The 24,742-nt window shown below is 44.4% G+C and overlaps 1 pseudogene; it reads left to right on the forward strand.

Annotated features, from left to right (window-relative positions):
* Window positions 1-5,430: 5,430 nt before the first annotated feature.
* Window positions 5,431-5,548, forward strand: LOC124725413 (annotated as a pseudogene).
* The last annotated feature ends 19,194 nt before the right edge of the window (window positions 5,549-24,742 follow it).

Genomic DNA, 24,742 nt, shown 5'->3' on the forward strand with positions numbered 1-24,742 from the left:
ATAAACGGTGATGAGACATCGACCAGGATATCGATGTTGAACCCAGTGGTCTGAGCTGCTTGTCCATAATCAACCAGTGAGCTCTGTCTCAAATTGGATATGCTACTTGTATGTGTCTCTGCAGGGGAAACTTTGGCGGTCTTTGGTAGGTATGGCATGCTGCTTGTACTTGGTCTCTTGGAGTTATCCATTCGCTGAAGTACAAACTAAACCAAGAAAACGCTGCGTAACATCAAAGTTCCGAGTGCTTCAGTGTGGGCTGCATATATGGCAGGAAGTTGAAACATCGTAGCTACTTTCACTACTCGGTGTGCCCATAGAGTATGCTGAAAAACGTTAGTTACACTTATTGCCACCAGGTGAAAAAATGGCTCTGTAAGCGATCAGCATGTGATATGTTTCTTGTTTGATGTCAGTAGTAGTAGGCGGCCGGTGTGGCCGAGCGGTTCTAGGCGCTACAGTCTGGAACCGCGCGGCCGCTACGGTCGCAGGTTCGAATCCTGCCTCGGGCATGGGTGTGTGTGATGTCCTTAGGTTAGTTAGGTTTAAGTAGTTCTAAGTTCTAGGGGACTGATGACCTCAGATGTTAAGTCCCATAGTGCTCAGAGCCATTTGAACCATTTTTTTCAGTAGTAGTATGTTGTTTGTTGCTTCGTGACGTGTATTGATTTCTTTTGTGAAGTGACTGTTGGTGTAAAGGGTTAAGACGGTTAACGTTTTCCATACGAAACGCAATGGCCATTAACAAGAAAGACCGTACACTGCTGGTAAACTTGTTTTATCAGAAGGGCAGCAGTAGGAACGCTGCTTGCCCCAGGACCAGTTGTGAAGAGACACCATGTCGATAAATGGATTAAAGAATATGATCAAGAAATTTGAAGAAACAGGTGAATTAGATGGTGCAGCAGCGAGAAGGCGGCCGATTCCCATTGCACTTTTTAATGAAGTTACTGTAGCTATAGCCGACCGTGCAGCACATGCCTCAAATTCTGCAGTCCGTGCTCGAGCTGTGCAATGGGAACTGTCTCTCCCCTCATCACCATTTCAAAAGATCTTGCGGCGCACTTTATACTTATATCCCTCCAAGATACAGAATGGACACCAAATAAAGCCCCAAAGCAGGCTACAACGCCGTGACTCGCCCATTCGTTTTTTGACACGCGGGGGAATGGCTGACGTATGACCAGGGAATATTCTTTGGACGGACGAGGCATATTTTACTCTGCACGGTGCCATGAACGCACAGAACTGTCACTTATGCGGTGATATTCCGCCATGTGTTATGTAGAAACATCCACTGCACTCAGCTTATGTGACTGTGCGATGTGGTTTCACAAGCTTCTTCATTTTCGGACCGTTTTTCTTCGAGGATATGACACCTCACAGGCGTGTTAGGTGTAGAGCGTCATGTGGACCTCTTCGTGCAACACGAGACTCCAGCTTTGTAAGAACGGAACAGTGTCTACGCCACTATTTTCATCTAAGATGGGGTGACACTAAATGTCGCTTGTCTGGTAAGGATTTGCTTCGAGAAGCCTTCAGTAATAATTGCATCATCTTTAGGCAATTTGAAGATGTGTGGCCTTCCAGATCACCTGACCCACACCTATGTGACTTCTGGCTATGGGGATATCTGAAAGATAGTGATTACAAGAGGTGCCTCCAATGACTTCCTGATCTGAAGGATACCATACGATGACTTACCATTCGTACGGTATATTGATAATTTGTACTTTATGGACCGTCTGGCAGCAACTGAATAAATCGCAATTTTAGTACCATACGCGTTTCGCATTTATTTTCTGCAAGGCATCTTCGGTGGCCTGGAATATGTACATATGTTTGCTATTTAATTTACATTTTGGTCACTGTACTTATAGATTACCATTCTGATTACATTGGATACGTTGCAAACAATTTTTGACCAAGTAGTATTACGGACGCAGTATGTTGCTGAGTCGGGAGACCATACTTAACAAATAGCTTGTGACCATAACCTAACAAACGTGTCAGAACCACCGTTATCATGTGTTTCATCATTCTTCCCTTTCTCCTGCCCCACACCACATTCTGACTGCTTATAGCACATATTTTCATCTAATGGCAGAAAGAGGAACTATAATTTTTTCAGCTTACTCAGCGAATATACCGATTAATGAACATACCTACGACGTTTTGGCGTCCTATAGCCCACGCTGTAGCACTCGGAATATCGTCAGTTAAATTAAGGCACGCGGTGTGTATATTTGGCTTCATTATACGATAAATAAATAAATATTTTTTGTGAAGTTGATAAATTTTAGGTAAGCGTCCTACAAGATTGGAATGAGACAGCAAGTCTACTGTTACCAGTCACTTTATTTACACCCGCAACGAGTTTCAAAGGCTTAAACCTCTATTATCAGGTAGATTTATGTGTGTTAGTACGACACAAGTGAGTTGAGTTATGGCTTTGGAGTAACGTGTGGTATTGTCTAGTGGAGAGACAAAAGTCTATTTCAGAACATGACTCTGTGGAGATCTTTGACTTAACGGAAATGTAAATGTGAAAATAAAAGAATTAAAACAGAATACCTCCAGTGGTCACGGGCTCCTTTCTCTGTCGTAATACATCACATATAGTGTCACACTTTGTGAATGAAGTCGGTGTCCGGAAACTACCTGACGAAAAAAAAGTATAGCAAAAACAGAAACACTGAAAGTACAAAGAACATAGGGCTTATAGCGAAAAAACATCTTTATTTCTGAGTGAGTCTTAAGCATTGCTGAGATCTTTAGTTGAGCTGATGAATACACACGTTAGAGTAATTATTTCAAGTGCTATAGAAATCCTTCTCTGTCCAGTTTATATTTCACACTCGTTTACATAATAAGGTGACACGTTCGACAGTACCTAACGGCTACTGCTGACTAGTTGTTTTTCCTAACAGCATCCCATATGAGCAAATCAGTTGCGTCTTTACCTGCAGTTGCTCGTTCGTATTTTAGGCACCTGGCCCTGTTTAAGAATAGCTCGATGTAGTCCTAAGGTCAAGCACGTATGTCTGCCTTCATGCCCCGCAGCTAAGTCACTGCAGATAATAACCTGTAGCTTTGGTCCTGCAGTCAAATAGTCTATGCATTGGTTAAAGTTTCGAGTTAAAATACATAGAACATGAAACAGAAGATAAATGAATAATTTAATAACAAGGGTACTATTTTAGCGTCTGTAATTGTTGTAGACAATGAAGAATTATTTTGAAGAATGTTTATTCAAGAAAGAACATCTCAAATAAACGGGAAGTGGTCTTACGATATTAAATTAAAGTACAAACAGAAATTACCCTCATCGAAGGCAGTAAAATAACATTGAGAGCGTTACAAGAGTGGTACCAAAATCCCCCAACTAAATAGTCACCAAAGATACGTGAAAACTAAATCCATTTTGTAATCACAATACATAAAGATTCACCAGCTCAAAATAGATCAGAGCTCAACATGATGATTTACGAATTATCACTTGTGATACAAAGAACAGTAGCTCATATTCTGTCTATTCACAGTTCCTTAATATAAGGAGAAAAAGTTAGTGCAACGCTGGAGCACACTCGTATCTCGCGTGGTTTAGAGCCCTTTCAAAAGTTAGAGTATTGTAGCGACCGTTCACCACCCAGACTTTATCACCGACACAACCAAATATCACGCGTTATCACAAGCCGGTCCGCCTTCTTCCAGCACTCGACGTAGTGTCCAGAAACACTCCCTTGTGCTCTTCACTCGAAAAGTCCCAGTCTCCACTTGACTCCCGTAGTGTTCCACTACTGTCTGCTTCCATTGGATGAAGGCTACCAAAAACACATTGTTCTTACGTGCTGCAGATACGATCTGACTCATCTTGACCACTTTCCTGCACTACACTAATATATTACAACAATAATATTACAACAATATTTAAATAAACAAAATGTTATAAACATTGCCGGCCGTTATGGCCGAGCGATTCTAGGCACTTCAGTCCGGAACCGCGCTGCTGCTACGGTCGCAGGTTCGAATCTTGCCTCGGCCATGGATATATGTGCTGTCCTTAGGTTAGTTAGGTTTAAGTAGTTCTAACTGTAGGGGACTGATGACCTAAGATGTTAAGTCCCATAGTGCTCAGAGCTATTTTGTTGTTATAAACATTCGTTCACACCCAGAGCATTCACAATATAAATACACGTTTGTCCATAAATAAATAAACCAGTAAATGCGCTCACGTCAAATGACAACGAATTGTCGTTAAATATTGGTTAAACACTTATTTATGCCATCTTGAGAGAAGCAGTTTTTGGTTCTCTTTTCCAATGTGGTGTCTGCTAACATGCGATTGACCACTTTTAAATTAGCACAGTTTTTAAACAGCACTTGCTGTCAATGTTTAAGTAAAGTTACTGGCAAAAAAATGAACTCTTTATTAAATAACTACACAGGTATGACAATATAAGGTATTGATGCTATGTTCATTTACTGTGTAAATGTGGAGAATATGATTTTCTGACAAACACCTGCATAATGAAAAAGATATTAAAGAGGTTATAATTCAGTAAATAAAATATTTATAAACTGCTTTTTCAAATGGTTCAAATAGCTCTGAGCACTATGGGACTTAAAATCTGAGGTCATCAGTCCTCTAGAACTTAGAACTACATAAACCTAACTAACCTAAGGACATCACACACATCCATGCCCGAAGTAGGATTCGAACCTGCGACCGTAGCGGTCGCGCGGTTCCCGACTGAAGCGCCTAGAACCGCTCGGCCACTGCGGCCGGCAAATGATTATTCACTGTGAAATATTAGCTCCTGTAGTTCTAAAGATATTGTAATACTGTTGTGTTATTGCCGGCCGGCGTGGTCGAGCGGTTCTAGGCGCTTCAGTCTGGAATAGCGAGACCGCTACGGTCGCAGGTTCGAATCCTGCCTCGGGCATGGATGTGTGTGCTGTCCTTAGGTTAGTTAGGTTTACGTAGTTCTAAGTTCCAGATGTTAAGTCCCATAGTGCTCAGAGCCATTTGAACCATTTTGTTGTGTTATTGGGTGCGCCTCGTTTATCTGAGGTCGCCAATGTATTCAGATTTGAATTAATACTTGACTGAGAGTTATTATAGACACTTAAAGAGCTGTAAGAAGCTATCTTTCAGCTTGTCTGACACTGCACCACGTCTTGTCGCATTGTTCCCCGCATGAAGGCTACGCGAGTGACAGCCGTCTTACCATCCCATACCGCAATTTTCCCTATTTTCGTCAAAGTTGTCAGTCTTTGTACCTGGAGTCGCTCGTACCGATCACCACGCCGGAAGCCCCGGTGCTCCCTGACCCCTGGGCCCACTAGCGTTTAACCGTACAACAAGTTCATCTTACCTCGTACCAATTCTAGGCGTCCGATTAGCTCGCCTACATGAGCGTAATGTTAGGCAACGGCCTTGCCGCAGTGGATACACCGGTTCCCGTGAGATCACCGAAGTTAAGCGCTGTCGGCCGTGGACGGCACTTTGATGGGTGACCATCCGGGCCGCCATGCGCTGTTGCCATTTTTCGGGGTGCACTCAGTCTCGTGATGCCAATTGAGGAGCTACTCGACCGCATAGTAGCGGCTCCGGTCAAAGAACACCTTCATAACGACCGAGAGAGCTGTGTGCTGACCACACACTCCTCCTATCCGCATCCTTATCTGAGGATGACACGGCGGTCGGATGGTCACGGTGGGCCACTTGTGGCCTGAAGACGGAGTGCTTAAGCGTAACGTTACACGTGCTGAAAACCTTAAGAGCAATAATAAGATTAACAACAATGTAAAAATTATACATAAATAACGGTATGGCTGGGATTCAGAGACATACGACGAGAGGGATGCTAGAAGGAGAGCAAAGTTTTAGGTATGCCAGAGCTGTGGGTTTGTTAAACTTGGCTTATTTTGCCTGCGACTTCTCTTCCTCGTACGGCCATGAGTGGCCTTACAGACCGGTTTGTTAATATTTCCCAAAGACAACAAACAGGTCGGAACAGCTTTCAGCCAGCGGGGAATGCGCTGTTTTTGTGGGGTCTTCGCCGTCGCCTCTGGTCCCTGCCTCGGGCCGGACGCTGCACGGCTGCAGCGGGCAGGCAGACAATTGCCGACCCCTAATTACGGACACGTGGGGACGCAACTGGCGGCGGCGTCGGTGTCGGCGGAAATTAGTCCGCCCCGTCCCTCTTCTGCCGCTGTTCCGCTGCCCGCCACGTTGCGTGTTGTACGCGCTGCGACGTTTCCGACGTCGTGGAAGTGCTGCCCTGCCTCATGCAGACAATTACACTCATGCTCATAAATTAAGGATAATTGCAGAATGTGGTGCCACACAACGTGGCGCTACACAAAACTGGCGCTAATAGCATGGGCACATAGGGAACACACACGACACACATCTGTAAGTCCACGGTATTGGTGACAAGCTGAGAAAACCGTCCAGAAACACATCTGCTACAAAACGCCACTGTTTCCTGCACATGTACCCCGACATCAATATGGGGTATGATCGCCGCGCGGGATTAGTCGAGCGGTCTTAGGCACTGCAGTCATGGACTGTGCGGCTGGTCCCGGCGGAGGTTCGAGTCCTCCATTGGGCATGGGCGTGTGTGTTTGTTCTTAGGATAATTTAGGTTAAGTAGTGTGTAAGCTTAGGGACTGATGACCTTAGCAGTTAAGTCCCATAGTATTTTACACACATTTGAACATTTTTTTGGGGTATGATCACCATGCACACGTACACAGGCCGCACAACGGGTTTCCATGCTCTGGATCAGGTGGTCGAGCAGCTGCTGGGGTATAACCTCCCATTCTTGCACCTGTGTCTGTCGGAGCTCCTAAAGTATTCCAGGGGATTGAAGACGTGCAGCGATACGTCGACAGAGATCATCCCAGACGTGCTCGATGGGGTTTAGGTCTGGAGAACAGGCAGGCCACTTCATTCGCCTGATATCTTCTGTTTCGAGGTACTTAATGATGGCAGCTCGGTGGGGCCGTGCGTTATCATCCATCAGGAGAAAGGTGGGACCCACTGCACCCCTGGAGAGGCGGACATACTAGTTCAAAATGACGTTGCGATAAACCTGACCTGTTACAGCTGCTCTGTCAATGACTTGCAGGGGTGTACGTGCACCAATCATAATCCCACCCCACAGCATCAAACCACGACCTACATACAGGTCCCTTTCAAGGACAGTAAGGGATTGATATCTGGTTCCTCGTTCACGCCAGATGAAAACCCGGCGAGAATCAATGTTCAGACTATACCTGGACTCGTCCGTGAACATAACCTGGGACCACAGTTCCCATGACCACCTACTGTGTTCTTGACACCAGGGGTCAGTGGAATGCACCTTGCAGTCTCCGGGCGAATAAACCACGTCTGTTCAGTCGTCTGTAGACTGTGTGTTTGGAGACAATTGTTCCAGTGGCTGCGGTAATGTCCCGAGAAGTACTCCTTGGCCGTTTGCGGGCACTGATGGTGAGATATTGGTCTTCTTGTGGTGTTGTACACTGTGGACGTCCCGTACTGGACACGTTTCCTATCTGCTGGAATCGTTGCCATAAACTTGATCAAACTTTGTGGCACACGGAGGGCCTCTGCTACCTTCTGCTGTGTTTGGCCAGCCTCCAGTCGCCCTGGTATTCTACCCCTCATAACGTCATCAATACGTGTTCTTTGAGCCATTTTCAGCACACCGTCACCATTAGTACGTCTGAAAACGTCTGCACACTTACTCGCTGCGCCGTAGACATGCACCACACACCTCTGCGTATGTGGACTGCTGCCAGCGCCACTGTGCGACGACCGCAGGTCAAATGCACCGCATGGTCATACCCTGAGGTGATTTAAACCCGCAAACCACCCACCAGAACGTTGTTTCACCATGTATCAGCATTATCCTTAATTTATGAGAATGAGTGTAGTATTAGCCGTGCATGCTTCTCAAGTTGGTGTTTGTTTTGCTTGTGAGCAGGCAGTACAGCGTAATATTGCAGATCTGCCGAGAAAATAAATGAATCTCTTACGCCGTACTTTCCATCGTAAACCCTCCCTGTAATCCTGTAATGGATCTGCAATAACTTTCTGCTCATCTCCTACTTCAAGCAAAGCAGGATTTTGGACAATAACTCACGAGGACAACACGGCATGTGTTATCACCCGATTTTTGAGGAACTTCGCTCTGTGGAATTGGAGTCACAATAAGCAATACCTGTCTCGGCTTGTCCGTTGATACTCGACCGTTTCTGAAAAAACGTCGGTCAACGTTTTCGAGGTATTTTGAAGGTGCTTTATATTCCTTTTACCACGCTATATTCCCAGAGGAAATAGTGGCTCAGTTGTTAGCGTCATGGTTTCTCAGTTTTGCGCTTCGTATTCTAAAGATGATTACTGTTTTATTTTATTTTTATTGCTTTTATTTATCTATCGATGTCCGTAGAAGGTTACTATGTACATGAACGTTTCTTATGAAATTAGGTGGTACAAGGGCGTTATTTTAACTGAAAAATTACAACTGGATTTCAGAATAAGTGTCACACATTTATTACATAATGTATGTCTATATGGTATGTTGAGGGGTTGTGTATTCCCTTCAATGATACCGATCGCAAAAACATTCCAAATACATATATCCCGAATACCTTGAGCATCGCGTGAAAGTAGGTTCGCCACAGTGACATTTCACTGCATGAATCTCGTTCGGGAGAGATTCATCGTTAGGACTGGTGAATATTTCGCGCGTTGGCAATAATTTCGCCGCAAACCGTGCATAACGGATCACATTGCCGAAAACTGGCACCTGTAACTGATTATGAATCAACTACGGGAATTTCACCGAAAAGAATTTCAAATAATTTTTTCGTTGATTCATATGACATACAGTTGCTAGATAAATAAGAACAATATTATATCTATATACAGTGGAAAGCATTCGTGTAGTAATCGCCCAGAAACATGGATACATAAATGAAAAACAAAAATAAAAGCAATTCCAAGATGTTACTCCAGACGGGTGTAAAATGAATGTGCGCAACATAGAGTAATAAACGCTAAAATGGAGACTTGACCCTGTCTGAATACTCCTTAAGCAGATCTTAGGATCTCCTAATTCTATAAATTACAATGTAAACATAAATTAATGATGAACGCAGCTAATCCTACTAAATGATAAACGTTGTTCCTGCTTATATATTTATTGTAGATTAGGCCGGTCGGTGTGGCCGAGCGGTTCTAGGCGATTCAGTCTGGAACCGCGCGACCGCTACGGTCGCAGGTTCGAATCTTGCCTCGGGCATGGATGTGTGTAATGTCCTTAGGTTAGTTAGGTTTAAGTAGTTCTAAGTTCTAGGCGACTGATGACTTCAGAAGTTAAGTCGCATAGTGCTCAGAGCCATTTTGTAGATTAAAAAAACCTTTATATTACAAAGTTTACATTTCCTAAGTAAAATTACTAATCAATTGCCCAACTCTGCCACTTATTTTGACTGTGCGGTCTAATATCAATAAAGCGAAATACTGACATCATCTACATACCAAACACTAGAAGACACTACTTTCAAAGATGATCTACGGTGGTGTGGAACCTCAGTGGAAATAAACTAACGTGATCACAGATTTTTAGCTTTTATACCCCTAAAAGCCGAAGCAAGAAGCAATTTGCGATACCACCGTATGTACTGCGTCCAGTGCGTCGAAGGGTTGGTTCTCGTACTCGTCTGCAACGATGGAAGAACTCTAGCCACAAATAAACTCTTTCAAACACTAGGACGGTAGAAGGCGCTCCTCTGACTAATATACACTAATACTATCTTCTTCTCTCTGTGCTCTACGGACGAGAAACGCAAACTCCCAGCCACAATGACGGAGTTCAGATAACGTCTCAACGTAAGTATAGGCAGAGGAAATGCTCTCACTTACTGAAAATTGCATACTCAACGACGACTTCCAACCCGGAGGTGAAGTTTAGAATCGTATAGATTCGCAACAGTACAGTACCTAACTGTTCTAACTATAAACTCTCCTGAGAGCAAAGAAAGCAAGTCCGTCCGTAGCAACAACGCTGATGTCGAGCGACCGTCACACATCGGAGCTCACAACGGAAGACTACGTCTCTCCACCACTGGCTTCCCAGCAAGGCTCAGCTCCCCACCATCGTAATTCCGAAAACGAATCATATTCCCGAAACCACGGAATATTCTCCCTCTCTACAGATTCTTCCGAACGCCGAACAACCATATTTTAGTCTTTTGTCGTCCAGCGCGGAAAATTTGCGAGGAAAAACCTGTACTCGTACAATGGTACGCTTCTGAGTAAAAATCCTTGAAATAACCCAGGCTACGTGGTTTCCGAGGTACCGCTTCATCGTTCCTCTCACCTGCGTCCAAGATTTTCAGCGCTCGGAAGTATTATCCGGTTATCCTAACGGCTACTACTACAACAGCGGCCAGCCGTCATCCTATTGTACTCCAGAGCTCAGGTGCCACGATGTCCTTCTAGCTACTTCCTGTGTTTAAGCAGGACCAACGCCTGTGTGAGCCTTCCACCCAGAAAGTTCCCTCTGCCATTTCATTTCCACTGTCGTCCCAACCTCTACTAGTATGATAATAAAGTCACTCCGTCACATTTCATGCAATAACCGTTAACAATTATTTACAAGGTGTACGTTACAATGTCAGTCTCCTTTAAACATTCATATATACGATGCACTACCTATCAAATAATATCTAATGTGGTTGTAGATCACGGCGAAGTATGTGGATGATTTCTTGTAAGGTGCGAAATTATAGACACCCTACACAATAATCGAGTTTCGAACAAGGGGCGCAAAATAAAAAAGGCGTGATGCTTAACGACTGTGCCACCATTTCGTCTGCGGATATAGCGCCACAAAAGGGACGTAAAGAACCTGGAAAATATCTCGAAAACTTTGACTGTAGTTATTTTAGGAACGGTCGAGTGTCTACCCATAAACCCAGACATATATTTGCTTATTTTGACACCTCTTCCACGGAGCGAAATTTCTGGGAAATCGAGTTATGGCACTTGCCGTGTTTTCCTCGTTACATACAGTTTGGAAGGTAGTGAATAATTACCTCTTTTATCAGACAATTTGGCTGCCAAGGAATGTCTGATCCACGCAGTGTTTGCCGCCCCTCTCCACCTGTCCCCCCCCCCCCCGGCCCCCACCCTCAGGAGGGAAATGTTGCACATAAGGAGGATCATTTTACGAACTTTACTTGTATAGGTCCAAAGATTGTTGCCCATCAGTCAACCCTACAAGAAATGAGCAGGGCCAAGTGCAATGCGTAACAGGAAGGGTCATGTGTAGTTAAATGTATCAATGTGCCTAATTGTATTTGGGAACCTGTGCGTAGTGTATACATAAGAAACAAAGAGAAACATGAGAGAGTAGTAAAATGAAATCAAGTAAACCAAATAACAACCATACGTATGCAAACTCACCATTTAGATGCACTGCCAGGCAACACTATAGATCACCTAACAAAATACTTATCGTTGAATAATTTTCCTTATAGGCGACTGATGACGCCTAATGTGAACTAGAAAACCCCTGATTGTGTAAAGAATCCAACTCCCATGTATAGAACATCCTCATACTTCTAATTACGTAACGAATGAGTTAATATGTTAAATATTTGGCGTAAAGCATATAAGGGAGACAAACTTTCGATAAAATTTGATATTATGCTTAAACTTTGTTGGTCGCCACTAAGTGCTCTCACTATCAAGCACTGGATGAGTACAGTTTGGGTAATTTGCGCCCTGTTTCAAGCAAAAGCCAGATCTTCACGCTTATCAATATTTATGACGTCATATATACTGAACTATATTTCATATAATGAAATAATTTCGCAGATACAATTGGTGATATATGTGGATACTGTATGGAAAATGTGTTGCGATTAGAGTTAGAGTTTTACGGCGCGAACAGTGAAAATGTAGCAAGCGATAAACATTTTTCCTTCCATCATTTTGTTTGGGTGGGGAGGGGGGGGGGGGGGGAGAGGATCGGCATCAATGAGAAAACGTTTCGTAAAACTTTGAAATTATGTGTCAAGTTTGTTGGAAGTCGGTAACAGCTCTCATTCTCGTATATTCGACGAATATATTCTAGGTATTTGTGTGCCCAAATTATGCTAACTGTAATACTTTTTTTTACTGTGTTAAAGTTTTAACATACCATTATTCCTCTTACTGAGTAATTTATTAGGCAGGTCTTCGAAGACCCAACGCAACCGGCCGGCCGCCTTGTCATCCTCAGCCAACAGGCGTCATTGGATGCAGTTATGGTGGGGCACGTAGCCAGCACACCACTCTCTCGACCGTTGTCATTTTTCGTGATTGGAGCCGCTACTCCTCAGTCAAGTACACGATGTGATCGAACGTATCCGGACACCTAGCTGAAAATGACTTAAAAGGTCGTGGCGCCCGCCATTGGTATTGCTGGAATTCAGTATCGTGTTGGCCCACACTTAGCCATGATGACAGCTTGCACTCTCGCCAATCTGATGCTGGATGGTTTCTTGGGGAATGGCAGCCCAATTCTTCACGGAGTGCTGCCCTGAGGAGAGCTATCGATGTCGTCGGCGAGACCTGGCACCAAGTCGGTGTTCCAAACCATCCCAAAGATGTTCTACAGGATTCTGGTCAGGGCTCTGTGCAGGCCGGTCCATTCCAGGGATGTTAGTGTCGTGTAACCATTCCTCCACAGGCCGTGGATTATGAACAGGGGCTCGATCGTGTTGAAAGAAGCAGTCGCCGTCCCCGAATTGCTCTTCAACAGTGGGAAGCAAGAAGGTGCTTAAAACATCACTGCAGGCCTGTGCTGTGATAGTCCCACGCAAAACATCAAGAGGTGCAAGCCCCCTCCGTGAAAAACACGACTACACCACCGCCTCCGAATTTTACTGTTTGCACTAGACACGCTGGCAGATGACGTTCACCGGGCATTCGCCATACACACACCCTGCCATTGGATCGTCAGGTTGTGTACCGTGTTTCTCACTCCACTCACCGTTTTTCCGCTGTTCTATCGTCCAATGTTTACGCTCCTTACACCAAGCGAGGCGTCGTTTGGCATTAACCAGCGTGATGTGTTGCTTATGGGCAGCCGCTCGACCATGAAATCCAAATTTTCTCACCTCCCGCCAAATTGTCATAGTAACTGCAGTGGATCTTGATGCAGTTTGGAATTTCTGTGTGATGGTCTGGATAGATGTCTGACTATTACACATTACGACCCTCTTCAACCTTCGGCTCTCTTTCAGTCAACAGACGAGGTCGGCCTGTACACTTTTGTGCTCTACGTGTCCCTTGACGTGTCCACTTCACCATCACATCGGAAACAGTGGACCTGGGGATGTTTAGGAGTATGGCAGCACAATCCACCTAATATGAAAAACGTATGTGTTTGGGGGTGAATGGATACTTTTGATCACATAGTGTAACTCCTCTATTGGTTTCACAAGGGCTGAGGGCAACCCTATTGCCAACAGCGGTCGGCAGACCCAGACTGTCACCTATCCAAGTGCTAACACAATCCGACAGTGATTAACTTCATGATCTAATGGGAACAGGTGTAACCAGTGTAGCAAGACTGTTGGCAGATTATTAGAGCCTTCTGAATGTTTAAATTCGGTCAACTGTTTATGAAACATTGAGAACTAAATTTTTGTTGCCCCTGAAAACTGTTAGATAGGCAATCTGCAGCTGGGATTGTGCTCCATGAACCATGAACCCGATTAGCCATTTCATTTTTGTTTATTTATTTGCACGATGCCCATTACAATATTTGTAATACTATGTGTATGTATTGTGTGTGTATGTGGAATACAGTGTAATGTTTGTGTTGGATGATGATGATAATGATGATGATGATGAGAGAAGGGAATGGGTGAAGTCCGGCCGGGGTGGCCGAGCGGTTCTAGGCGCTGCAGTCTGGAACCGCGCGACCGCTACGGTCGCAGGTTCGAATCCTGCCTCGGGCATGGATGTGTGTGATGTTTTTAGGTTAGTTATGTTTAAGTAGTTCTAAGTTCTAGGGGACTGATGACCTCAGATGTTAAGTCCCTTAGTGCTCAGAGCAATTTTTGAATGGGTGAAACCTGGTCTCCGCAAATAACTTACTCCCCGCGAATAGAACCAAGGTGACCGTCAAGTTCAACGTCCCGATCCGATGAACAGATCACCATCAACAGTGTCACATGCCCTTACTTCATAAGATACTGCAGAAAGATTTGGTATTTAAACCAGGACATTGGTGCAAAGTCTGGTGATCAGGAACTGTACGCTACCACCTACCCTCCCCTTACCGGCCAAACATTGGCACTAAAATTATTTTCCTCCACCAGGATTCCAACCGGCTGATTCCCAGGTCGAGCACCACCGCCCAAACTTGCGTTAGCGACCTTGATCAAGGAGGCGTGTCAGGGTTAGCTATGTAGTAATACAGATAGTCGAAACATATATGGATTGAGAGAAATATTAGGCTGCATTTTTCTATTGATATGATAAATATGAATGTATTTTAGTTGGTATTAAAATGCATTGAGGAAGTATTGAATAGGATTGGGGAGAAGAGAAGTTTGTGGCACAACTTGACCAGAAGAAGGGATCGGTTGGTAGGACATGTTCTGAGACATCAAGGGATCACCAATTTAGTATTGGAGGGCAGCGTGGAGGGTAAAAATCGTAGGGGGAGGCCAAGAGGTGAATACACTAAGCAGATTCAGAAGGCTGTAGGTTGCAGTAGGTACTGGGAGATGAAAAAGCTTGCACAGGATAGAGTAGCATGGAGAGCTGCATCAAACCAGTCTCAGGACTGAAGACCACAACAACAACAACGTCGTTGAATTTATGGTTTGAAATACGATATGACAGCACACAAAAGAAGCATGTGTTAAGGGTAGATAATTACCTCATAGCACATTAATGCAGTCGTCCATACAGTAAAAATCAAGGACTCCCCAGTTTTCTTTCCTGCCTAGAGAAGATTCTGGATTTAAAGTCACCACTCAGGCGTATGCCATATTCCATATTGCACCATCTGTCGACATACACTGGTAAGCCAAAACATTGTGAGCGGTGCCCACCGCGACATTGAATGCCACCTGGTGGCGTTGTGAGCACGTGACGCGGTACCAAAAGTATGTAAGCGAAGGAGAGACAGACGGGGCTGCAAAGGGGGAAAGCCATTGAGATAAGCGTCCTTGACAGAGGTCTAATTGTTATTACACATAGCCTGCGAACGATTATCTCGAAGCTGGTCGAATGTTCACGTGGTACTGTCGTGAGCATCTGTGCAAATAGATAGTAGGTCAGTGAAACGACCACTAGGTGCTAAATGGTTGGTCGTCCACGACTCTTCATAAAACGTGGGATTCAGTAGGCTTTTCTGCTCTGTAAGACAGGGTAGATGGCGATCTGTGGCATTTCTGCCGAAGGAGCACAATGCTGGTGCAAGCGCAAGTGCTTCGGAGCACACCGTTCATCGTACATTGTTGAACATGGAGCTCTGCAGCAGGCCATCCCATACGTGTTCACATGCTGACCCAACGACATCGTCAGTTACTACTGCGGTGGGCACAGAATCATAGGTATTCGACCCTAGATCAATAGAAGCGTGTCGGCTCTTCGGGTGAATCACATTTTTGCTACACTAGGTCGATGGTCGTCTCCACAAACGCCGTCACCGAAGTGAATGGCGGCTCGAAACGTGCAGCGCGCCACGGACGCAGGTTAGAGGGAGCAGTATTAAACCACGGGAGACATTCTCCTGCACTTTCATGGGATCTGTAGCAGTAATCGAAGACACTGAAGCTATGAACCACCTGCATATCTTCATGATTGATGTCTTCCATGAAGGCGAAGTCATCTTTCAGCAGTATAACTGTCTTTGTCTCGGAGCCAGAACCATGCTGTAGTGGTCTGAGGAGCATATAATGAACTAACGTTGATGTCTCGGTGAGCAAATTCGCCTGACGTAAATCCTATGGAACACATCTGGGTCGCTATCGGGCGCCATCACCGCGTACACAAATCAGCGGCCGCTATTTACGCGAATTACATTATTGGTTAGTAGACATCTCAAGACACTTACCTCCAAAAACCTACCAACAAACTGTCGGATCCATAACTCGCAGAATCAGTGATGTATTTCGTTTCAAAGACGGACACACAAGGTAATAAGCAGGTCGTCATGATGTTTTGGTTCATAAAAGGAAACAAAAGAAAAATTCGGAGTAGGAATTAGAATCGATGGAGAAGAAACAAAAACTTTGACAGAATTACAAAGTCATCGGCGAACCTCAAAGACAGAAAAGGACCTGGAGGAGCAGGTGAACGGAATGTACAATGTGTTGAAAGGAGGATATAAGAGGAACATCAACAAAAGCAAAACGAGGATAACGGAATATAGTCGAATTAAATCGGTTGATGCTGTGGGAATTAGATTAAGAAATGAGACACTTAAAGTAGGAAATGAGTTTTGCTATTTGGGGAGCAAAATAACTGAAGATGGTCGAAGTAGAGAGGATATAAAATGTAGAATGGCAATGGCAAGGAAAGCGTTTCTGAAAAAGAGAAATTTGTTAACATCGAGTACAGATGTAAGTGTCAAGAAGTCGTTTCTGGAAGTATTTGTATGGAGTGTAGCCATGTATGGAAGTGAAACGTGAACGATAAATAGTTTAGACAGGAAGAGAATGGAAGCTTTCGAAATGCGGTGCTACAGAAGAATGCAGAAGATTAGATGGGTAGATTACATAACTAATGAGGAGGCGTTGAATAGAGTTGGAGAGATGAGAAATTTGTGGCACAGCTTGACCAGAAGAAGGGACCGGTTGGTAGGGCATATTCTGAGGCATCAAGGGATCACCAATTTAGTATTGGAGGGCAGCGTGGAGGGTAAAAATCGTAGAGGGAGACCAAGAGATGACTACACTAAGCAGATTCAGAAGGATGTAGGTTGCAGTGGGTACTGGCAGATGAAGAAGCTTGCACAGGATAGAGTAGCATGGAGAGCTGCATCAAACCAGTCTCTGGACTGAAGACCACAACAGCAACAACGCTTCGACGTCTTGGAATTACACTTCACCGTCTTTTTAATCGACACTCTCTATTTTCTGTTAATAACGTTAACATCAACATGTGAAACCTCTCCGTGAATGCATTTTCTACTATCGGTTTTCACAGATTGCTACTTCACTCTTAAACGCTGCCATATCTTGTCACCTGGCCTGTCTCTTTTACGGTACTAATACGGACGACCCTACTTTTAGACTTGTCACTAGGTGCAGCGAAATAGCTTAAATCACTTAATAAAGGCAATTCTTCCGATCTAGATTATATATACCGATTACGTTCCTTTCAATAGCGCCATACTTAGCAACTGTATACAACCCCTTGCCAAGTGTCAGCAAGGCCCAAGAAAGGATGTGGAACTAATCCGACGACTTACAGACTGGCACCATTAAGTCGATTTGCAGCAGGAATTTGGAACATATTATGTGCTCGGACATTATGAATTACGTCGAAGGTAACGTCCTGTCGACACATAGTGAACACGGATCCGGAAAATGTCGTTGCTGTGAAACTCGACAAGCTCTATCGACAGGGGTCCTCAAATTGATTCCATGTATGCAGATTCCGAGAAGGCTTTTGAGAACGTTGTTCACAAGAAACGTAATCAAATTGTATGCCTATGGAATATCGTTACGGTAGTGCAGCTGGATTCGTGATTTCCAATGAGGAAGGTACGTAGCAATCGACAGAAAGCCATTCAGTGAAACAAAAGTGATATCTGGCGTTCCCCAAGGAAGTGTTGCAGGCCCTCTGCAGTTCCTAATCTACATAAATGATTTAAGATACAATCTGAGCAGCCCCCTTAAATTGCCGGCAGATGATGCTATCATTTATCGTCTATTAAAGACATCAGAAGATCAAGACGAATCCCAAAAGGACGATATCTGTATGGTGCGAAAAGTGGCAGCTGACTCTGAATGAGGAAAATGACTTCTAACAGAAATCAGTTAAAGTTCGGTTACGCGATGGATTACACAAATCTAACGGCTGTCAATTCAACTAAATACCTAGGAATTACAGTTGCGAACAACTTAATTTGTAACGATCACATAGATAATGCTGTGGGGATAGCTAACCAAAGACTGTGTTTTATTACCATAGCACTCAGAAGATGATTGAAATCTAGTAAAGAGACTGCCTAAACTACCCTTGTCCGTCCTGTGCTAGAGTATTTTTGTGCTATAAGGGAGCTTTACCAGATAGGATTGAAAATTCCAAAGAAGGGCGGCTCGTTTTGTACTATCGCGAAGTAGAGGAGAAAGCGTCATGGATATTAAAACAAAGACGTTTTTCGTTCCTGCGAGATCTTTTCACAAAATTTCAATCCTCTAATTTCTCCTTTGAATGAGCAAATATTTTATTGCCGCCAACTGACATAGGGGGAAGTGATCATCGTAAGAAAGTGAGAGAAAGCAGAGATTGTATGGAAAGATTTAAGTGTTCGTTTTTCCCACGCGCTGCTAGGGACTGGAATGGTAGAAAAATAGTCTGAAGTTGGTACGAAGAAACCTCTGGATAGGTACTTAAGTGCGAATTGCAGATTAGTCAAGTAGATGTATGTGTAGGATGGTTTTCCGATGATAAAAGGAAAAAGTAAGACGGTGAAATCCAGTGATGGCGGACAGCGCACTACACTTAATGTCACCGAGGTATTAGATGCAGTTGACTTCACGCTGTGTTGACAATGGTGCTGAAGGGAGTTTTGAAACTTTAATATGTTGCCATCTTAACAGACGAGAGCATCTTCATATTTTCAGTGAAACAAATAATAAAGCAAATAAGACGCGACCTCTTTTGGTTTTTCTATATGTCATCCACTTGTGTTCTGGCAACGCTTCATACAAGTAGGGGCATATCAGGAGAGAAGCGAAAGGCAGGCTCTCATTTCTGCAAAATACTGATTTTAGCAGTATACTGAAGTATAAATGCAGGGTCTGCACAGGTGGACCGTCGCGGTGCGTAAAAGTGTAATGTGGAGAAATGAGACAGGACGAAACTGTAGATATTTGGATCTTTTTGCCAAGTCAGTCTGACGTAGCGAACTCGCTACAGAAAGGATGCACATGACCAGGCAGTAGAGTTTTGTATTGTTTTCTGGTGTGAGGTGATGAGAGATGAATCAGAGGCCCCGTGTCATTCCATAAATACACCCCATATTAGGCTAAGTCGACCAACTGCCTGATCGACTGACAAGCAGGATGTATCGTCTCATGTAGCTTTCGATATGCTCAAAGACTATCACCGGGATGTTCCATAGAATACAGTGTGTCACTAGTCCAGGTGGCCTCTATACTCACCTTAATCTGTGTGGGGTGAGTTGGTGTGCACAGGCAGAGCTCTGGCTTTTGTGTACTACAGTAAGTACGTGGTTCTGGATGGTTCGGACGCCCAATGGTTGTTGTTGACCACCTTTCAGTTGGTGGGCAAATTGCTGCACTGTGGTCAATGTATGCACTGCTAATATCAGCGAAAGTTGATGAGAACCATTATCAACTCTAAGAAGACTCTAGTCATTCTCATATCACACTGAAAGTGGCTCAACGAACATTTTCGTGAAACAGTTCCTACTATGCTCCTTGGTCATATTCAGTTAACCGTATCTAAAACAGTAAAATATCTCGGCATAACCCTGGATGAGCATCTGAAGTGGATAGAATAAGCATGCAGGAACATTCTCTGTTGCCTACAAGCAATCCAAAAACACATAAAAATATTTTCACCTAAAATAAAATAAAAATTTGTCCGGCTATAATCCTACGAAAACTGTACTGGCGTGGTACAGTTCGGTACTGCACTAAGAGTGGAAACTCCACTCTATTCGAAGTAGTCACGAATGCTTGCATATGGTAAGTGTGTAACATTCCGTTGTTGGACCACGTCAGTCAATCCTATGCCCAGCTGGGGTGGATGGTACAGGATAGTTGACGTGATTTTAATATACACTCTTTTCTTCGTAGCTTTCTTAGTCACTGGCGTCCTCAATACCTTTCCTTACATATCAGATGACTATCGTTCTATAACTTCAAAACAATCTTCTCCACATTTGATTTTTTCTGTACCGCTGTCATATATTTCTGCTACATGTCATTAAAACATTCAGCAAGAATATAATAAGGAAATAGCATAATACAATGTTATGAAGACAGACATTCCCTATATACTATGTATTCATTACTGTATCTACAGTTACTGCTAAATGAACTTGCATGTTGTAATGTTAACTGAAAAATGGTTCAAATGGCTCTGAGTACTATGGGACTTAACTTCTGAGGTCATCAGTCCCCTAGAACTTAGAACTACTTAAACCTAACTAACCTAAGGACATCACACACATTCATGCCCGAGGCAGGATTCGAACCTGCGAGCGTAGCGGTTGCGCAGTTCCAGACTGTAGCGCCTACAACCGCTCGGGCACTCTGGCCGGCAATGTTAACTGACTAAGGCCTCAATCCTGCCGGTTAAAATAAATGTATTAATAAATATTTAAATCAACACCTTGTTGCACTTGGTAGTTGAATACGCCCTTACACACTTGACACTGTTGCGTGGGAATAACCCAGTGCCTGTGTAAGTAGGCTGTTTAGGTTTTTATATTGGTAACGCCACGTAGCGCTCTGTATGAAAATCACTGGTTGTGCTGTGTGCAGTCTGTGGCTGGGTGGCATTGTTGTAATATTCGCTATTGTAGTGTTGGGCTGTTGGCTGTTAACAACGCGTAGCGTTGCGCAGTTGGAGGTGAGCCGCCAGCAGTGGTGGATGTGGGGAAGTGAGATGGTGGATTTTTGAGAACGGATGATCTGGACGTGTGTCCATCAGAAACAGTACATTTGTAAGAATGGATGTCATGAACTGCTATATATATTATGACTTTTGAACACTATTAAGGTAAATACATTGTTTGTTCTCTATAAATATTTCATTTGCTAACTATGCCTATCAGTAGTTAGTGCCTTCAGTAGTTTGAATCTTTTATTTAGCTGGCAGTAGTGGCGCTCGCTGTATTGCAGTAGTTCGAGTAACGAAGATTTTTGTGAGGTAAGTGATTTGTGAAAGGTATAGGTTAATGTTAGTCAGGGCCATTCTTTTGTAGGGATTATTGAAAGTCAGATTGCATTGCGCTAAAAAATATTGTGTGTCAGTTTAGTGTTGATCAGAATAGGTAAAGAGCGAAATGTCAGAGTACGTTCAGTTTTGCTCAGCTGTTTGAAAATCAAATAATGTAAGAGATTTATCAGCACAGTAATTTTTCTGACGGGACGTTTCACCTGCACGACTTTCACCTGGCCATCTGGGCGGGTCGGGGATTTTCTCCGTCCGGAGACTGGATGTTTGGTTGTCCTCATCATTCGGGAAAAGTGTCTGGGTTGTGAAAAGATTGGGGATTTGTACAGGCGCTAATAACCACGCAATTGAGCGCCCCACAAACTAGATATTGTCATCGTCACTTCCTGTTCTCGATCAAATGCCCTGACACAGCATTGTCTCGCCGACAGCCAGTAAACGGTCTGTCGTCCTAGTCACGTGATACTCAGAAGTATTATCGAGTGAGGTGGTGCATTGGTTAGCACACTGGACTCGCCGCTTCAAACCCGTCTCCGGCTATCCTGATTTGGGTTTTCCGTAATTTCCTAAATCATTTCAGGAAAATTCTGGGATGGTTCCTTTGAAAGGGCACGGCCGATTTCCTTCATCATCCTTCCCTTATCCAAGCTCCTGATCCGTCTCTAATGACCACATTGTCGACGGGACGTTAAACACTAATCTGCTCCTCCTCCTCAGAACTATTATACGTGCCGTGGTGACATGGTTGCTCTATCCTCAATAAAACAGCTTTCTCCGATTCAGTGCCTCATGAGTGCATCTAAAAGAGGTTGACGAAAACACTAGTGTGGGTAATACCTAGAGATAAATAGTGGTACAGAGATTTTGGAGGCATGGAACTGCTGAAAAAATACCTAAGGAAGGAAGGCAGGGTGCCCATGAAGTTCCGCTATCATTTAAAATTAAAAAAAAAATACACAAAAAACTTGAGAAGTATTACAAACAGAAAATCGTTGTGTATTCTCAAACGTTTTAGAAGCTCGTAGAATTTCCTTCCTTTATTATTAGTTTCAGATTTGATTTGAAGTGTATCAATATGGCGACGGACCAGAAGGTGTGGTATGTCATTTGGTTTTCAAAATACAAGTTGTAAGTAGGCTGTTTTTAGGTTTCTATGTTGGTAACGCCACGTAGCGCTCTGTATGAAAATCGCTGAGTGCGCTCTGTGCAGTCTGTGGCTGGTTGGACTCACTGCTGGAATATTCGCGTAGCGTTGGGCAGTTGGAGGTGAGCCGCCAGCAGTGGTGGATGTGGAGAGAGAGATGCCAGAGTTTTGAGAGGTTACTATGAGCGGACGATCTAGACGTGTGTTCGTCCGAAAAAGGAAATTTGTAAGACTGGATGTCATGAACTGATATATATATATATATATATATTCCTGGAAATTGAAATAAGAACACCGTGAATTTATTGTCCCAGGAAGGGGAAACTTTATTGACACATTCCTGGGGTCAGATACATCACATGATCACACTGACAACCACAGGCACATAGACACAGGCAACAGAGCATGCACAATGTCGGCACTAGTACAGTGTACATCCACCTTTCGCAGCAATGCAGGCTGCTATTCTCCCAAGGAGACGATCGTAGAGATGCTGGATGTAGTCCTGTGGAACGGCTTGCCATGCCATTTCCACCTGGCGCCTCAGTTGGACCAGCGTTCGTGCTGGACGTGCAGACCGCGTGAGACGACGCTTCATCCAGTTCCAAACATGCTCAATGGGGGACAGATCCGGAGATCTTGCTGGCCAGGGTAGTTGACTTACACCTTCTAGAGCACGTAGGGTGGCACGGGATACATGCGGACGTGCATTGTCCTGTTGGAACAGCAAGTTCCCTTGCCGGTCTAGGAATGGTAGAACGATGGGTTCGATGACGGATTGGATGTACCGTGCACTATTCAGTGTCCCCTCGACGATCACCAGTGGTGTACGGCCAGTGTAGGAGATCGCTCCCCACACCATGATGCCGGGTGTTGGCACTGTGTGCCTCGGTCGTATGCAGTCCTGATTGTGGCGCTCACCTGCACGGCGCCAAACACGCATACGACCATCATTGGCACCAAGGCAGAAGCGACTCTCATCGCTGAAGACGACACGTCTCCATTCGTCCCTCCATTCACGCCTGTCGCGACACCACTGGAGGCGGGCTGCACGATGTTGGGGCGTGAGCGGAAGACGGCCTAACGGTGTGCGGGACCGTAGCCCAGCTTCATGGAGACTGTTGCGAATGGTCCTCGCCGATACCCCAGGAGCAACAGTGTCCCTAATTTGCTGGGAAGTGGCGGTGCGGTCCCCTACGGCACTGCGTAGGATCCTACGGTCTTGGCGTGCATCCGTGCGTCGCTGCGGTCCGGTCCCAGGTCGACGGGCACGTGCACCTTCCGCCGACCACTGGCGACAACATCGATGTACTGTGGAGACCTCACGCCCCACGTGTTGAGCAATTCGGCGGTACGTCCACCCGGCCTCCCGCATGCCCACTATACGCCCTCGCTCAAAGTCCGTCAACTGCACATACGGTTCACGTCCACGCTGTCGCGGCATGCTACCAGTGTTAAAGACTGCGATGGAGCTCCGTATGCCACGGCAAACTGGCTGACACTGACGGCGGCGGTGCACAAATGCTATGCTGCGCAGCTAGCGCCATTCGACGGCCAACACCGCGGTTCCTGGTGTGTCCGCTGTGCCGTGCGTGTGATCATTGCGTGTACAGCCCTCTCGCAGTGTCCGGAGCAAGTATGGTGGGTCTGACACACCGGTGTCAATGTGTTCTTTTTTCCATTTCCAGGAGTGTATATATATATATATATATATATATATATATATATATATATATATATATATATATATAATGACTTTTGAACGCTATTAAGGAAAATACATTGTTTGTTCTCTATCAAAATATTTCATTTGCTAACTATGCCTATCAGTAGTTAATGCCTTCACTAGTTAGAATCTTTTATTTACTGGAGTATTGGCGCTCGCTCTATTGCAGTAGTTCGAGTAACGAAGATTTTTGTGAGGTAAGTGATCAACAAGAGGTATAGGTTAGTGTTAGTCAGGGCTATTATTTTGTAGGGATTATTGAAAGTCAGATTGCGTTGCGCTAAAATATTGTGTGTCTGTTTAGTGATGATCAGGATAAGTAAAGATAAAACAGTCTCAGTACGTTTAGTTTTGCTCAGCTGTCTGAAAATCAACTAACGTAAGAGTTTTCCAGCACTGTCATTCTAAATTTTAAAAGGGGAAGTTTCAAAGTCTGTGACAACGGTTCTTTGGAATTAACGACGCTACTATCGGAGGGCACCACCATCAAAACGAAGCGTAATAAAGTGATAGGAAAAGAAATGTCAACGACATGACTCGAAGGGGAAGTCTCCAGTGTCAGAGTGCCTCCTGCACTTGTTTATAGACTACACGCCGCATTTCGTCGCAGCCCTCACAAATTCATTCGACCTGGAACACGCGTGTTTCGGGAACCTAGATCACCTGTCTAAAAGTGTTACATAAG

This window comes from Schistocerca piceifrons, chromosome 1, assembly GCF_021461385.2.
Source record: "Schistocerca piceifrons isolate TAMUIC-IGC-003096 chromosome 1, iqSchPice1.1, whole genome shotgun sequence".
Classification (NCBI taxonomy): domain Eukaryota; kingdom Metazoa; phylum Arthropoda; class Insecta; order Orthoptera; family Acrididae; genus Schistocerca; species Schistocerca piceifrons.